Genomic DNA, 13,512 nt, shown 5'->3' on the forward strand with positions numbered 1-13,512 from the left:
CCTCCCTGCCCCTTCTCTATTGCTCCCCCTCTACCTTCCCTCTCTCCTCTCCTTCACCTCTCTACAATTCTCTCCCCCATTCCCTTTCTTTCCTCCTTCCCCTCCCTCCCTGCCCCTTCTCTATTTTTCTCCCTCTCCCTTCCCTTTCTCCTCTCCTTCACTTCTCTAAATTTCTCTCCACCATTCCCATTCTTACCTCTTTTCCTTCCCCTCCCCTCCCTGCCCCTTCTGTCTCTCCTCTATATTTCCCCCTTTCCCTTCCTTATTTTCTCTCTTTCCCCTCCCTGCCCATCTCTCTCCCATCGCTCCTTTTCTCCCTTTCTTACCCCCTTTCGTTTATTTCCCTGCCCTTCCCTACCGCTTCTCCTCCTCCTTTCCCATCCCTACTCCTCTCTCCTGTCTTCCCCTTTCCCTTTACTTGCCCCTTTACTCCCCTATCTCTCCCTTTCCCTTCTCTACCTCCTTCACCTTCCTACCCTTCCTTACCCTTCTCTCCTTCATTTCCCTCCCTTCGTCTTTCCCTTTGTACTTTTTTTTCTCTTCCCTGGCAACCTGTATGACACCCTTAACGTTTTGCTACTACCAGTCATTCCCACCTTCCCTTCTCTTCCCTTCCCTTCTATAGCAGCCTCCTCTTCCCGTCTCTTCTCTCCCCTTCTCATCCCTTCCCTCCCTTCCCTTCCCTTTCCCTTCCCTTCCCTTCTCTCCCTCCCCTTCCCCTTCCTGGCAGCCTCCCACGCCCCCTTGTATGGTGTGTGACGCGGCTCGTTAAAATCAAAAGCCCAACACGAGCTGTAATCTCCTCGTGTTGTTGATAAGGTCCAGAGAATATAATGAATAACCTTTTTATCGCCTTTGTTTTGACAGCGTTCTGCGTAACCCCGCCTCCATATACCCCCCCCCCTCCCACCCGCTTAGTCTCGGGTGATTCTCTTTCAGTCTATTGTGAAAGAGTTTACGCACAATGATCATGGCGTTTGTTCTTTCATCTGAAAAAAAAAATGGAGCTTTTGACACATTGAATGGCAATAAAAGTATACATGCAGGTACTTACACGTGCCAAATACATGGACATACATGCATACAAACACACAGGTAACACAGGTAGCAAATAGGTATACAGGTGTTGCTCAAGGTTGCAGGAGTTGCCTACCCTACCCCAACCTTACCCTACCTTTTCATATCCCTACCTTACCCTTACCCTACCCTCTACCTTACCCTTACCCTACACCTACCCTGCCCTGCCCTGCCCTGCCCTGCCCTGCCCTGCCCTGCCCTGCCCTACCCTACCCTACCCTGCCCTACCCCAACCTTACCGTATCTTATCATATCCCTACCTTACCCGTACCGTACCCTATATCTTACTCTTCCCCTACCCTACGCCAATTTTACCCGTGTCATCTCTCCTTTACCCTTCCCCTACCCTATCAATACCCCTGCCCTACCTTACTTTACCCCTACCTTACCCTACCCATTCCCCTTTCCCTACCCCTCCCCTCCCTTCCTCTACCCCTACTCCCCTCTTGTGTCTTAGTATGCCCCGTTATTATGGCTGAAGACGTGGAGTAACGAGATCGTGTAGGGAGGAGGCGATGAGCGGCGGCAGCGATGATTGGCTCCGCTGGGAAGGTGTTGGGAATAGTGGGAATGGTTGCTGGGAATGGGTGACGGGAATGGATGGGAATGGGTGCTGGGAATGGGAAGAGTGACACGGTTTATATCATCGTTGGTATGTGTGTTGTCTCCCAAAGCTCCCACTCGCACGTATATAGGTGGTTGCTAAGGAAAGGGATGTGTTGTGTTAAAAAGTGTGTGTGTGTGTGTGTGTGTGTGTGTGTGTGTGTGTGTGTGTGTGTGTGTGTGTGTGTGTGTGTGTGTGTGTGTGTGTGTGTCTCTCATATGACTGACTAAAAAGGGAAAACAGCAGACGAGTAAGGTGAAAGGCAATGAGGAAGAGGAGTGGTAACAATAGTAGAATGAATAGGGGAAGAGGAGGAAGAGCAAAGGGAGGGGGGGGGGGCGTGTCTGACTCATGCCTGACGTCACATCTCCGCAATACTGAATAAAAAGACCATTTGTAAACATTCTTCGAGCCCCGACGCGCCCGAGGGCTGGGCCGCGGCGCGCTGGGACAGAATACTTCACCGGAGGGCTGCAGGCGGGACGTGAATGCCCCGGTTTTTTTTTGGTCTTGGTCTTGCCCTTGCCCGCCCTAAGCAGTCCACACCCACGTTTGGGATATAACTTATTCCTCGTCACACCGCCTGTCAGATAGAATGGCGAGGAATGGCGTGAGGGACTGAGTGATGGATGGGTGAAGGGGTTGGGGGACAAGTCTTCACCACACGCCCGTCGAGTTGAAGAGTGTTGAGGAATGAGTGTGTGAGGGACGGAGAGAAGGATGGGTGGATAGAGAAAGGAGATGTGTTCGTATGTCATGGTTCATTTGACTATGCGACGGCCCTGCATTCTAAGTCCTGTTGAGAAAGTCCTTTATCCCTTCAGCTCACCGTCTCGTCTGCTCTGATAATTGAAAATGGTGGACAGATGGAGGGAGGCGACGTGTTGGTATGTCATGACTTCTTTGGCTAGGCGTTGGTCTTCCTGCATGCTAAGTCCTGTTGGTAAAGCCTTTAATCCTTTTAGCTCACCGTCCAGTCCGCTGAGATAATTGATATAATGTGTGTATCTTGTAGCTTCTGCCGCATTGGGGTTCACTTTGTTTTATTACGATATGAAGGAAGGAAGCATGGAAGAATAAAATAACACTTTCCATAAGAGGACAAAAGATTGTTAAAAGATCAAATTTAGATGTAGATGTTTGTTGATTTTACTCTCTTGCTGTGACCGATAGGGAGCAGTAAGGTCTGTAGAGTTCCTTGCTTGTTTGCTTATTGTTTTCCTAGATTTCGGTAGAAAGGACACGCGACACTTTCTTTCAGGTTTTCGCTATTCTGAAATCGTTTTTGTGTTGCTGGCGTGAGGTGTGTAGAGTGATACTGATTTTCACAATGTTGATGATAATGATAAACCAGAACAAACCACAATAATAATTATGATATAAATAACGAAAAAAACATGAATAACAATCACTTTAAACCAACCAACCCATTCACTGCATCCGCTCCCCTCTCTTCCTCCCACTCGACCACCCACCAACCCATCCATCCATCCATCCAAAGCTTTAAAACTTCACGAAACAGCTGCACAAGTTCCTCCGCGGGGCTCAACGTTGAGGGCTCCGGAGAGGGGGTGGAGAGGGAGAGGAAAGGAGGTGTCTGCGACGGGCGTGATTAATCTGTGGTGTAAATGGTGGTCCTGGTGGCTGTTTTCACCGCTGTGTCCTCATTAATCTCGGTTAACTCCCCCACGTGATCCATTACCGCTCGGCTGTAAGCGCCAATTTGCTTAATGATAACGTGAGTGCTGCGGATACTTGGAAGGGGTGCTGAAGGTGCTGTCTGGTAGGGGCACGAGCGCGGGGGTATAATCTTGAGGGTCAGGGGCGGTATGGCTGCATGTTTGTGTGTTTTTGTGAGTCCTTGTGGAGTTTAGAAGAGTCTGGGTGCATTATTGTGTTGGCTTGCGTCGTGGGGGTACAATTTGTGGCTTTCGTGATCTATGGGTGCACTCGTTCATTTAGCGGTGGTATTTATTTTATAGTGTGAATTATGGTGGCTTTAGAAGAATGTGAGTGTACTAATGTGTTGGTTTAGGGGTGTGGGATTATAATTTGTGGCTTCCGTGATATTTGGGTGTACTTTTGTTCATTTAGCGGTGGTATTTATTTTATAGTGTGAATTATAGCGGGTTTATAAGAACGTGGGTGTACTAATGTGTAGGTTTAGGGGTGGGGGAATATAATTTGTGGCTTCCGTGATCTATGGGTGTACTCTCGTTCATTTAGCGGAGGTATTTATTTTATAGTGTGAATTATGGTGGGTTTGGAAAAATGTGAGTGTACTAATGTGTTGGTTTAAGGGTGTGGGATTATAATTTGTGGCTTCCGTGATCTATGGGTGTACTCTTGTTCATTTAGCGGTGGTATTTATTTTAGAGTGGGAATTATTGTGGGTTTAGAAGAACGTGGGTGTACTAATGTGTAGGTTTAGGGGTGGGGGAATATAATTTGTGGCTTCCGTGATCTATGGGCGCAGTATCGTTCATTTAGCGGTGGTATTTATTTTATAGTGTAAATTATGGTGGGTTTAGAAGAGCGTTGGGTGTACTAATGTGTCGGTTTAGGGGTGTTGGGGTATAATTTGTGGGTTTCGTGAAGTAAAACGTTAAAATGGAGCGCTGGGAAATATGACAACAAAGAAAAAGAGAAATGGGGAAGAGAGAAAATCCAATATTAGAGAAAAGGGGGAAATGTACTTAAACACAAACACTGGTGATGGGGAGGAAATATAAGTGATAAAAGGAAAAGGTGGTTGTGGGAAATGACAGTAAAAAATAAAAGAAACGAGAAACAGAAATTAAAAAAAAGAGAAGCGGGGAACAGAGAAAGTAAAAAAAAGCGAGGAACAAAGTAAAAAAAAAGAGAAGCGAGAAACAGATATAGTAAAAAAATAGCGAGGAACAGAGAAAGTAAAAAAAAGAGAGAAGCGAGGAACAAAGTATAAAAAAGAAACGAGGAACAGAGAAAGTAAAAAAAAATAAAAAAATGAGGAGCGAGGAACAGAGAAAGTAAAAAAAATAAAAATAAACGAGTAACAGAGAAAGTAAAAAAAAGAGAAGCGAGTAACAGAAAGTAAAAAAAAAAGAAACGAGGAAAAGAGAAAGTAAAACAATAAAAAAAGAGAAGCGAGGAACCAAGTAAAAAAAAAAAAAAAAAAAACGAGGAACAGAGAGAAAGTGCAATAAAAATAAAACGGGTTAATGTAGAATCTTGACGAAAAATGTAGATGGAAAGTTAATGGAGATAATAGTAGGAATGAAAAAAAAGGTAGAGGGCTAGTAGAAATTACAACAAAAAAGATAAATGAGAGAGAGAGAGAGAGAGAGAGAGAGAGAGAGAGAGAGAGAGAGAGAGAGAGAGAGAGAGAGAGAGAGAGAGAGAGAGAGAGAGAGAGAGAGAGAGAGAGAACGTGTGTAATACAAATAATAGCGTTGAGAAGTTAGTGAAAATATATGATGATAGCCAGAAGGGAACAGCCACGACGTAAGCCTTCTTGGAGACGTAAGTGTGATGTAGGTCGGTAGATGACGCCGAGGAAGGAAAGTACGCAATAAATGAACGTAACAGGACATAATGGGCGGAGGAACCAGAGAGAAACAATAAATTCCATAGCACACACACACACAAAAACAGGACATTGGCGCTGAGGAAGACAGAGGACACAATAAACAGAAGAAACGGAGAAAATTTATTAGTGTGCAAAACAACACACACACACACACACACACACACACACACACACACACACACACACACACACACACACACACACACACACAACCCTTACACATATTTCCTATCTCTTCCATTTCATAACACACGCAGATAAGTTAATACAGGAAAACGTGAAAAGGGGGTGGAAAGTAGGGAACCAGCAACCGAGAGAGAGAGAGAGAGAGAGAGAGAGAGAGAGAGAGAGAGAGAGAGAGAGAGAGAGAGAGAGAGAGAGAGAGAGAGAGTAGAAAAAAAAGTAACACAAAAGAGAGGGCGAGGGAGAGAGCTCTAGCCAGCCGGACGGGGCGACCTTAATTAAGAACTGTGGAGCTGAAGATAAAGTTTCCAGGGACGAAGGTATAAGTCATATGGCCCAATTAAAAGCCTTGGTTGGCCGGGGAGGGAGAGGCGCAGAGAGAGAGAGAGAGAGAGAGAGAGAGAGAGAGAGAGAGAGGGAGAGGGAGAGTTATGTTACATCCATTTCTGTTTCTCCCTCTCTCTCTTTCTACCTATCTCTTTACTCCTCGTTCTCTCTACATCTGTCTCGTTATTTCTTCCTCTCTCTCTCTTTCCCTTTCTCCTTTTTTTCTCTCACTTTTTTTCCTCTTCCTCGTCTTCTTTCTGTTCTTACTGTTTATTCTGCTACTTTCTTTTCCTTCTCCTCCTTCTTTTCATTCTTATCTCTACTTCCTCAACCTTTTCCTCTTCTAATTCTTTTTCTGTACTTTCCCAACCTCTTCTTCTTCGTCTTCTTACTACTGCCTCTTCCTCCTTTTCCTTCTTTTCTCTGTTTCCTAAATCTACTTCTTATTTTTCTCTCTATTTTCTCAACCTTTTCTTCTCCTTTGTCTTCTCTACTTGCTTAACCTTCTCATCCTCTTCATCTTCTTCCTCCTCCTCCTCCTCCTCCTCCTCCTCCTCCCCCTCCTCCTCCATCCGTCAACACACTCGTAATTGGGTGGCCTCATCCTCCTGAATCTCCCTGATGTTATCTCGCTTTCCTCAACACGCTGATTTATGCACGACACCCCCACCCCCCCCACGTCAGAGAGAGAGAGAGAGAGAGAGAGAGAGAGAGAGAGAGAGAGAGAGAGAGAGAGAGAGAGAGAGAGAGAGAGAGAGACTGACTTATCTTGTTAATATTTTTTTATCGTTAATGACTTGTCGTTGTAATGATGTATAATTATGGTGTTGTGATTTTTTTTCGACGAATTTGGGTGTTTTCCGGCGTTTAATCTTAATAAGGGTGTCTTGATATTACAACAGGGAGATATGGACGTGGTTTAAGTGGCATGTGTGTGTGTGTGTGTGTGTGTGTGTGAGGGGGTGAGTGGGTGGGTGTTTTCGGCAACTGTCTTTCTAATTAGGTCAGTTATATCATTAAAATTAACTATAACCACTGCCAATAGATTCCCTCGTTCGTCTCCTTAGATCGGAACCATAACATATATATTGCGATACTTTATAAATTCTTCGAACCGAGTAAATATAAATTCAATTGAAACTAACGTGAAAGTCATTGAAACAAACATACCTGAGGGAGTCGAAGAAAGTTTTTTGAACCTTGAAACAACATATCTCGCACCGGGTGACTTTACCTTTATTACTACCAGAACCCGCAAGACAAGACGGGCGCTTATATACGAGCCTATGGAAGTATGTATGGGATGGGGAGTGAAAAGGGGGAAAGGCAAGGAAACAATCACACAAAAACCTCCCGTATATTGCCCCCGAGTCCCCTTAACTCACAGGTCTCGTAGGTGTGGCGGGAGGAAGGGAGAGAGGGAGGGAGGGAGGTTTAGCGACGATGCTCAGCGATAAATCTGGAGACGTCGCTGGTTTTACGATCTGGCCGCTGTATCTGCCGTGATCTGTACTGAAGACACTGAACTGGCGGCTGTAAAACTACGGCGAAGGGGGAGTCTGCGTGAACGAGAAACACATGCGGAGGGACGACTTGCGATGCTGGTGACGTGATGTGTGTGTGAGATAGACGGATAGATAGAGTGAGAGTCAGAGAGAGAGAGAGAGAGAGAGAGAGAGAGAGAGAGAGAGAGAGAGAGAGAGAGAGAGAGAGAGAGAGAGAGAGAGAGAGAGAGAGAGAGAGAGAGAGAGAGAGAGAGAGAGAGTTTTGATCTCGGTGGTTTGAAATTCCTGAGGGACGTGCAAGAAGAGGCGAGGGTCAGGGCAACATGCTCAGACCCAGACAAGCGGCGGCCACGGCTCTCGCAAAAACACCTCCGCCCTAGTCTGTGGCAGCGAGGAGGGAGATTAGTATTTTACGGGGACGTTAGAAGAGATGAGCCGTATGTCACTTACCGAGTCAACAACATCCATTCACCTGTTATATTACTGAGGCTGAGGTGACGCACAGGAAAAAGTTGGCGTGTAAAAAAGGCGAAGTATAGAGACAAGCGCTGCACCGTTTCAGTATTATAATTCGTGTTTATTTTCACCGTGCGATGCTAGCAGATCAAGGCAACAATATCCATCCATGTGTTATATTGTTGAGGCTGAAGTGACGGTGGAAAAAGAATGCAAAAGAAAGGCGAAGGATAGAAGCGAGTGGGCAATCTTGGTTCTCATAAGAGCGCCATAAAGATATAATCCAAGGCTACGACATCCATCCACGAGTTATATTGCCGAGGTGAGGTGACGATGGGAAAGGGAAACATGGATGAGAGGCGGAGCTTATGTAGTGGCGAGCAGCGCAAGGTCTCAGTTTTAAAAGACGGCCATAAAGTTAATCCCGACTATTTCACAGAGACTTGAGGAACGCTGCTTTTTCTTAGCCGAGGTATGAAGAATTTCGCACCTGGAGGACAGAGACATTCACACCTGGGAGATAGACATTTTGATAAGCAAGAAAGGAGGAAAAAAAGGAAGATTGAGATAGAGAACAAGCCACGTCTCCAGTCAAGCAAGGGACAAAATTAATGAAGTAAAATGAGTCATAATTAAGCAGACAGAAAAGCTAAAATATAAATAAATCGAAAGCAATTAATTCACCCAAGACTTTTCTTCAAGGACACGGAGATACGCAAAAAAAAAAAAAAACCCTCAAGTAAAAGGATGTATTAGAATAACTGAAAAAAAGACAAAAACAATCGGAAATATTTGGATTTTTTTTGTTAGGTTTAATGGATAGCAGCTGGGGATGAGAGAGAGAGAGAGAGAGAGAGAGAGAGAGAGAGAGAGAGAGAGAGAGAGAGAGAGAGAGAGAGAGAGAGAGAGAGAGAGAGAGAGAGAGAGAGAGAATGGGGGTAATATCAAAGAAAGCATCTTCAAAGTTTTACTAAATAAGGTTTCGTTTATCTCACTCAGATCATCGTCGCGTCGAGATAAGAAGGGAGGGAGAGGGTCAAATGCCTGCAGGGAGGGAGAGAGGGAGGGAGGAAGGGCTAGGGAGAGGAGGGACAAGATGGGGGGTAGAGATGAAGGGGCGAAGAGACGAAAAAGGGTTGAGGGGATGGGAGCCGTGGGAATACAAGAGAAAGATAGAAAATGGGAGTGATGAAAAGAGGGCCCAGGGATAGAGGAGACGAGAAGAAGGAAATGGGAGAGAAGGATTGATTAAAGAGATATGAGAAAGGAAAAAAAAGATGGGCAAAAAAGTTTCGAGGAATAGGACGCCGGGTAAAGAAAATAGAATAGAGAAGGAGGGATAGAAGGATAGATGAGAGGAGAGATGAGGATGCTAAGGAGAAGAAGTTATGAGTTGGAAAAGACAATAAGGAAGGAACAGAAAGAAGGCAAAGAGATGTATAGCTGAGAGAGGAAGAAAAAAAATGAGGGAGGTAAGAGACAGGAGGGAGAATAGAAGACAAGAGGTGGTAAATTGATGAGAAAAATGAAGAAAAATTTATGAAAATGAATAAAGAAAGGAGGATAGTAGTAAAGAAATGGTAGGATGAGACGGAAAAGTTGGAAAGTTTCGTTTAGTCGGCGCAACATCTGTGGAAGGAGAGGATAAAAAAAGAGGACACAGAGAGGTATACATATGAACAAGATGAAGAAGAAGGGGGCATAAGAGAGAAAAGAGGAACAAAAAAGACAGAAGGGAAATAGGAGGGATGGCAGGAGGTGTATATAAGGTGTGTATTATTGTTAGCTCGGAGGTAGCTGCTGGCCTTTCATTACAATCTCGGGTTTTACTGTCTTTCTGAATAACACCCGAATTTGGGATAATAAGATAATGGCGGTGATTTGTCTTCAGGTCTGTACACAAAATAATGGTTGTAAAGGTGGGAGAAGGGAGGCGAAGGGAGGAGAAGGGAAAAAGGGAAGTGATTCATGGAAGGAGTCGCCGTGGGAATCGTATGGAAGGGAAAGAAAGGAATGGAGAAGGAAGAAGGGAGAGAAATGGAGGGGAGATGGAAGGAGAGACGGAATGGGAGGTTGAGGTGCAAAGTGAGGAATGGAGGGAGGTCAGCAGGTAGGTAGGTAGGGGAAGGGAAGGAGGGATGGAGAGAAGGTAGAGGAGTAAGAGAGAGGGAGGAAAGGGAAGAGAAATGAGGAAGAAGAGAAAAGGGGAAATGAGGAAGTCAGAGGCATAAAATAGGGGAAGGGAGAGAGGGAAAGAGGAAAAGAGGTATATAGATGTAGAAAGGGAGAAGTAAGAGATAAGGAAAGGATAGAACTAAAGGAGAGGAAAGGTGGAAGGAAGAGGGAAGATAGGCAATGAAGAGTTGGAAAAGATATAAAGGAGATGAGAGACAAGTAAAGGGAGGTATACAAAGGGAGAACTAAGAGTCAGAGTAAAGGCATATAGAGATAAAGGAAAGGAAAGACAGGTAGGTGAAGAGAGGGAGAAAGGGAGAACTAAGGAAGTCTAGGAGTATAGGAGAGCCCAGGAGGGGAGGAAAGACGGAAGGGAGGGAGAACTTAGACCGTCAAAGTGTACGCGGGGCACGCCAGCTCACCACCGAGGCAGTAAGACTCGTAAATGTCCATCAGGCGACACGTGATCCGACGCAGCAAAGACAGTCTCGCCAATTAAGAAAAGTAAAACACTCACGCCGTAATTCCATTTGGCCTCAACGCCGACAGGTCACACCACCGAGGAAGGAGGAACACACGAGAAACTTACGACATCACCGACACCACCAACACAACACGCAGCTCCAGCCATTTACTTCACCTCGCCGCGCCAACGACACACAAACACACACACACACACACACACACACACACACACACACACACACACACACACACACACACACACACACACACACACACACACGGCGAAACACGATACTCGGAATGGGTCTGACTGGCTGGCTGGCTGGCTGGCTGGCACTCGAGAGCCATTTTCGTTCAAATTTAGTTTCGAAATGAGACGGGAAATAAGACACCGCTTCAGGAAATGGACGAGGACAATAAGAATGGGGATGGGAGCATGGATGGATGGGGGTGGTAAAGGAAAATGAGATAAGAAGAAAAGGAAAGGAAAGAAGGAAGGAATAGTTAGAGAAAAAGGAGAGAAAAGTGTATAAGGAGGAAATGAACGGAGACAATAAGAATAGGGATGGGAGCATGGATAGATGGGGGTGGAAAAGGAAAATGAGATAAGAAGAAAGGGAAAGGAAAGGAGGAAGGAATAGTTCGAGAAAAGGACCAAAAAAAAGTGTACATAGGGAGGATATGAACGAAGGCAATAAGAAGATGGATGGGAGCATGGATAGATGGGGGATGGTAAAGGAAAAGGAGATGAGCGGAAAGGAAAAGAAAGGAAAAAGGAAAGGAATAGTGCGTGGAGTAGGAGAAAAAAAGTGTATAGGGAGGAAATGAACGAAGATAATAAGGAGGAGGAGGCAAAGGAAAAGATAATAAGGAGGAGGAGGCAAAGGAAAAGGAGATAGAGGAAAAGAAGTAATGAAAAGATTAAGAAGTAGTGTAAGAAAAAGGAGAAGAAAAGTGCATAGGGAGGAAATGAACGAAAACAATAAGAGGGCGAGTGGACGGATGGACAGATAAGGAGGAGATGAGGCGAAAAGCAACAAGGGAGGAAGGAGTCTAAGGGGAGGGTGAGGGGGAACAATCTTAGGAGGAAGTTGGAGTGATGAGTGTAAAGTTCAGAGGTCAATGGAAAGCTGTTATAATGAACGAGGAAGTGGTTCTTTGCGTTCCTCATCGGTGATACATTTTCTTCGCTCTAACACACGAGAGGGCGGGGAGGGGGAAGAGGGAGAGGGGGGAGAACTGAGATAACAGGTACGGTGAAAGGTGGGCAGGTGACATGCTCCACAACACACACACACACACACACGCACACGCACACGCACACGCACACACACACACACACACACACACACACACACACACACACCACTCCCCACCAGACAGCTACTCACTACCCTTCAGCTTCCAGAGAAACTTCAGTTCTTAAATCGCCGGTTTTCTGTGTTTTTTTTCCTTATCAGCGGGGAACTAAACCTTAACCGGACTGTTAATTAATCTTGAGTAAGTACAGTGATTAATTTCCTTTATCGTAGGGAATTAGCATTTGATCATCTCTCCAGACACCGTTCGCTCGCCGCTCACCGCCGTTCATCAGTCTAATTCCCGGGCCTTCACCCTTGCCCCGACTGACTGGTGTACATGAACGGCCTGACAGTCTTGCTCCGTCTAACCTGACAGCCTCGCTCCCATAAGGTAACCGCTCTCATTAGCGCGCCGCAGCTAGGTAAGGTTGTCTTGTCATGCGTCGAGTGAGCGAGCCAGCCAGCCAGCCAGCCAGCACACCACAGCCAGACTTCCACTACCGGCCGCGGACACCTCTCGATGGATTGATGGATTGACGGGTTGATGTGAGCTGACGGGGGTTGAGGAGGGGCGGAGGGAACACGGCAGGGTATCGTGTCTGATGTGGGGATCGCCAGCATAGCAACCTTGTTGGCCTTATCGGGTTAGTTTTAGTGGGAGGGAGATGAGGAGAGGTGCCGAAATAATGGAGTACCGGCCGGCACTCGAGAGCAATTTTCATTCGAATCAAGATACGAAATGAAACGGAAAATATCACACCGCTGCAGGAAATGGACGAAGACAATAAGCTAGTTTCCTCACGGACGTGCGTGATACTGAAGAATATTGTTAGGCACGATGTGGTTCATTGTTACACTTCAGCCACATTCGCCTCGACTTGAGCCAAAGAAGCCGGGCACACACACACACACACACACACACACACACAGGGCTGATGCACGAGCTGGCGCTAGGGTTCGGTGTGCTTCGCGTGACCCGCCTGAACAGAGCACCTCGACGGACACTCAAGCCGGGGATTAGGACAAGACACGGAATCATTAGCGGACCAAGCACCTCCGCCCACTTTACGGACCCCGCTACCACCCACCCCACCATCATTCCCCCCACCCCCTACCACCACCACCACCACCACCACCCCACCACCAGCACTTTGCCTTGCCTCGCCCTGCCTTCCCGTGTAGCCAAGACTTAACACTCCTGAAACGCCAGAACCTCCCTTTTAGCCTCGTCCACACTCGTCTCGTGTCTCTTCGGCCACACTTGCAGTCATCTTGCCGTGTTCATGTTCCTCAGGGTTCTACATCAATTTTCGGTTAACTCGGTCTCTGGAATCAACTGGACGTGCAGAGCAAAATGACTGGACGTGGGCGAGGCACTTGGACACTTTCGCTATAAATATTGTCCTTGAGTCTAAACTTTTCATAGAAGAAGCACTGGCTTTGGCTGTGTCTCAGGAGTCCTTTTCCCTTATAGACTGGTAACATTAGTATTTCATGAGGTTCTTGTGTGAAAAGAAATAGAGAACAGGATTTGTGTGTATTCGCGTCCTCGTCCTCCATCTCCCCCTCCTCCCTCGGCCTGGTAATTTTAGTATTTCTTGGACCTGTTGTCTAAAATGACCTGGAGAGCTTGATTTGGATGTACTTCGTCCTTGTTCCTCCCCCAGACTGGTAAATTTTTCTGTGTAAAAAGAACAAGAGAATTTGACTTAGGCTTGTCTTGTCCACCAGGTTGGTATTTTTTTTTGTTACCGTAAAGAACAAAAGAACTGAAATTACGTGTCTTGCTCTTTTCACTCAGCCTAGGGACGTTAGTATTCCTTGGTCTTCCTGTCTTTAAACAACTTCCGA

At 46.0% G+C, this 13,512-nt stretch overlaps 1 long non-coding RNA gene across 2 annotated transcripts in view; it reads left to right on the plus strand.

The window, feature by feature from the left end:
* LOC127001342 (uncharacterized) overlaps positions 1–13,512 on the plus strand; it is a 34,877-nt gene that overhangs the window by 4,116 nt on the left and 17,249 nt on the right. The window contains exon 2 of one of the 2 annotated variants that reach the window (XR_007755051.1): positions 11,920–12,052. The exons of the other annotated variant lie outside the window; for it this stretch is intronic. This is a non-coding gene — a long non-coding RNA (uncharacterized LOC127001342). The remainder of the gene's footprint in view (positions 1–11,919; positions 12,053–13,512) is intronic. 2 annotated transcript variants of the gene reach the window in all.

The sequence above is a fragment of the Eriocheir sinensis genome, chromosome 2 (assembly GCF_024679095.1).
Source record: "Eriocheir sinensis breed Jianghai 21 chromosome 2, ASM2467909v1, whole genome shotgun sequence".
In the NCBI taxonomy this organism is placed as follows: Eukaryota; Metazoa; Arthropoda; class Malacostraca; order Decapoda; family Varunidae; genus Eriocheir; species Eriocheir sinensis.